At 40.5% G+C, this 4,630-nt stretch overlaps 1 long non-coding RNA gene across 1 annotated transcript; it reads right to left on the reverse strand.

Annotated features, from left to right (window-relative positions):
- Positions 1-521: 521 nt before the first annotated feature.
- Positions 522-3,029, reverse strand: LOC143264642 (uncharacterized). The gene is made up of 2 exons (XR_013038487.1): positions 2,681-3,029; positions 522-1,683 (listed from the first exon to the last, which is right to left on the reverse strand). It is a non-coding gene; the product is annotated as an uncharacterized LOC143264642 (long non-coding RNA).
- Positions 3,030-4,630: the final 1,601 nt, after the last annotated feature.

Below are 4,630 nucleotides of genomic sequence, written 5' to 3' on the forward strand. Positions count from 1 at the left end.
TATCGAAAGGTGATGGAACGCCTCGAGACGCGTTAAATATTGAACCGGTCACGAAGCACACGCTGGTTGGCCCGTAATGAGCCTGTCCTTCGTATCTCGCGGATGATACAGCTCCCCTTGCCCCTACAACACCGGCCAGCCGATCGGGTTGTGCTCATTAGCGACAGATTAATACGATCCTTTCGAAGGGAACGAGCGGACAAATGCACGGTAGCCGTGTCCAACCCGACACCACCCATTCGTTTCGAATATTTTGCTGCCTTTTGGATGTCCGCCGGATGCTCGATCTATCTCGCTCCACGATCGCCCGGAACTTCGCCGTAAGGTCTTTATCGGGGCATCTGGATATTAAGCTGACACTCGCGTTGCTTAATCAGTGTCCAGGGAAATTCGAGGCGGTACCATCGGCCGAGTTGTTGGATCCTCGATTAATGGCGGATGCGAGCTGCTCTTCGGATACCAGTCGCCCGCTGGGCCAAAGCATCGACGAAATATCGAGTCTGCTGCGGAATCTACTCGTCTTCGATCAATTCTTCTTTATTTCATTTTTATACAAATACTTTCTTTATGCTCTTTCATCTTTAACTTCATCTTTAATTAAATTTCATGATCGGTTACTTTTACAAAAACATTCAAAGTTAGGGGTTCAAGCTTTTATAGTTTTTCTTTCTGACCGAAGACATTCAAACTTTCTTCATTCCTTCTGATAATTAGGTTTATATTTCTAAGACAATAAAGTTACACGAAGGTATGAACTATTTTAAATTCGTACAGAAGCACGTATACACACGTGTACAAAATATTTGAGTCACTTTTTAATCAAAGACCGGGATCTCTACATCAAAATTTCAATGAAATGTTACATGTTCATCTTCAATAGAAAAGTCAATATCATAGTCCTACTAATATTAATTGCACAATTAACAATTCAATCAGACTATCTTGTTTAAATTCGTACAGAAGCACGTATGCACACGTGTACAAAATATTTGAGTCACTTTTTAATCAAAGACTGGGATCTCTACATCAAAATTTCAATGAAATGTTACATGTTCAACAGCAATAAAACAGTCAATATCATGGTCATACTTATATTAATTGCACAATTAACAATTTAATCAGACTATCTTGTAACTATAAGATACACTAAAGATCTACAAATATATTTTCCCTGTTTCAGTCGACAGTCTAGGGATTTGGGCTGCTATCTCCAGATATTTCCAGTGTTCCAAGTCCCCAACCGCAAATTCAGTGAACAAGTTTTCAATTTTCCAGTTGATGGATGACGGGAGTTCGAAAATCAAAACTACGCCCGATTTTTCCAGACGATGGTTGAATAGCTGGTCCGCGCGTTCGAACGCGAACGTCTTGCGTAGAAGAGTAGATACGATTGACCAGGGTCGCTGTCAGCCCGAAGCCAGGTTTGACGCCAGCCGGGACGATTTATCAGAATAATGCACACGCCATTACCCCGGTGTCCCCGCCTTAAAACCAAGATCTTGATTTCGCGCTGGGTCCCGTGCTAGCAACCGAGCGTTCGACTTTTCTTCGTCGTTCCCTTAGAACATCCGATCCACCCTGGTAACATCGTTGCGGTTGCATCCGTCGAGACAGTGCCGCGAAAAAATCTTGTTGCCTGTCTGACAATTCGGTTGAGTCTTCTTCCTTTCATTTTGCGTTGACCTGTAACAAAAAAAGCAGCCTCTGCTGTGAAACACGGACGAGGATTTCCTTTCAGATTTACTGCTTTTTGTCGCCGATGAATGTCAGAAATAACGAAGATAGGGTTCGAGTTTTTTGTCGAACGTAAAAAATGATGAATTGACAAGAGTACGCAAATAAATCTGTTAGAGCATCTGTGTACAGCTTTTTGGAGATTAAATTATTCTTAGGACCACTGTGACTTATCGTTTTTACACTTTCGTATTTATAATGGTCCAAACGATCGTGTAAGCGGTTTACCTATCGCAGGTGTCGAGCTTGAATACATTAATCAAAAACGTTGTATAATCAGCGGTAAATGGACGAACAATTTTACTTTCGAATTCCAAGAAACTTGTAACTCGATTTCCGTGTTATTTCGTCGGCAATTTTCGCTTCATCGGATATCGGACGAGCCCGAGCGAAAACAATAGCAGCAATTTGTAGGAAAAACGAAGGCTGTGCCCTGTAAATTCCATTGAAAGCTGCGTCCCCGTGGAATTTCGTGTCCAGCCTGTCCCGACAGCATAAAACGGGGTAATCCGAGATCAATTCGCGCGAACGGAACACGAGGAGCCTCGCGTTTTAGTTCCAATTAAAAGCGGTCGAAGCGTCGGGCAAATTTACGACGAGTTGATTAATGGGCTGGCCAGGTATTTGTCACGTTGTTTACGAACAACCGAAAGAATAAGTTGACTGGTATAACTGACCGTGGATAGCCGGCCAGATTTATCGCGTTATTATCGACCCGTCCTTCCGTCTCCGACCACGCCGGAAAACTGTAATTGAAAGACACGAAAACTATTCGAGAAGGATGGAAAGCAATATCCGTGAAACTAATTGGAATCGATCTAGTTTGGATCGTGTAACGATGGAAAGACCGTTCGCTTTTACGATTTATAAATACGTGGCAACAAGGCGGTTTACTACATGGCCGTGGGTGGACAAATAGCGAGATAAATCTTTGGGAAAATTTTACCAATATTCACAAAAATACTACCATTCGTCGAAGATATAAAAAGTACTAAATTCCTGAATTTGAGAAACTGATTAATGATCGATTTACTATAAATGCTCTGTGAATTATCTAAATAATTATTCCTCTAATATCACTTCTTCAAGTACAAATATTGAAATGTAAGAAGTGTAAAGATTTGAATGGGAATTTTAATCAATGTGTTCCTATGTATATTTTGTAGGTTAGGGTCACTCATGACCCAGTATTCGGATACACTCTTTTAGCAAGGTATCGATAAGCAGAAGAAGCTAGTCTGACCCGAGTGTGTCGCTGAAAAGGTTCTACTACCGTGACTGCCGAGATTTATCGTTTAAACGCGCACTTACGGTCTCGGCAGAGGGTATTGCATCACACACAAGCAACGATAAATCATCAAAATACGAGCCGATGACGGGGCGCAAAGAAACAGCATTTAACACAGCGCGACAACTTAGAGATCCTTGAGACCAGCACGGTAGAAGAACGCGCGAGCAAAATTCTTCAGTTCTTGATAATTTCGGTATAGGTATTCTATTTACCACTTTGAAACGTCCTTTGAAATTCTGAGACGCTCTAAATGCAATAAATAATTGTTTGAGATAATCTCTTTTTCGAGGACGGTACTAATTGTCATTTGGCACAGTTGTCCGCAGTTTCTGAGTCTTGCCGCTAGAGGCCCCTCAATTCACTCTATTAGATTCTTCATAGTGAAACTTACGATTTAGTAACTTTAGTTGCTCTCATTAAAAGAATCATGAACTCTTTTCTTAGAAATCTAGTCTGTCGTTATAGTAGCTAATAGTTAACAAGGTTAGGTCAAATCCACCATTTTGTAGAGAAACATAGAAAGAAATAATAATAAAGTACAGCTTAAACTTTGACTGTGGCAAGATTTCTCTCTTATAATTTTATGTCAACTAAAAAAATATCTACTCAATGTCTAATATTTAAATTAAATTCCTCAGTTAAAATAATTTTTGGATTGGTTAAAAATGATTTCATGTACACAGGAAACAGTATCCACATCGTTGGGACGATGACACTGAGGGAATGTCGCGGTCGTCGAATAAAAAAGATGAAATTTATCTACACACGATTGTTGCAAAGAGACATCGTAGCTGGAATTGCAGCACGTGCATCGAAACGTTGAACTCTTGCGTTTTATCTTCTCAAAGTGGTAAAAATGAGTATCGTTCGAGCGATACTACGCTCGTCATTCATACATACCGAGAATTAATGACTCGTGCAGCCTGGAATTCTCTTTATTTACGTCTTTCTGACAATTCGATCTCTCGAGGGGACCGTCGATACTGAAATCTGTCGTATGACTTTATTCAGAATCAGTGTTCGGTTGCAAGTTAAGAATTACTGTTAGTTACAACCGAAGGAATCATGTTCAACTTTTTCATGACAAAATTTATATGGTAAATTAAAACGATCGAATCTTTCAGTCTGACCTGCTAGTAAGGACCTAAAGTTGTATTTGTAAGAGTTCATAATCGATGAAGAATTACTTGTGGATATCTACCGACATCTGTTGAGGTACCTTGTATTTAGAACCTTGTATTGAAGTACCTTGTAAATAGAAAGAAAATTGAAACTAATTTGCGGATTCAATTGGCGTCGAAGATATAACAAAGGTATTTTCCACGAGAGGGCAGCTGATGATTACGGGTTTCGTTATCGCAAAAGCACGAAATAAACAGTTGCAGCGTAACGCTAAGATTAACAGACGTTGAAACGATTTCCTATTTAACTACCGTTCCCGTAATCGCGATGATTCATGGAAACGCAATTATCAAAGCACGAAAACTCAGCGGCATTAAAGTGGACGAAACGATGCCGCGAGTCGCCGGTCGCGATACAATCGTAACGTGTAATTTAGCCATTAAGGCTGACCGTGGAAACCTAGTTCACGACAGTCATCATCAT

Source organism: Megachile rotundata, chromosome 1, assembly GCF_050947335.1.
Source record: "Megachile rotundata isolate GNS110a chromosome 1, iyMegRotu1, whole genome shotgun sequence".
In the NCBI taxonomy this organism is placed as follows: Eukaryota; Metazoa; Arthropoda; class Insecta; order Hymenoptera; family Megachilidae; genus Megachile; species Megachile rotundata.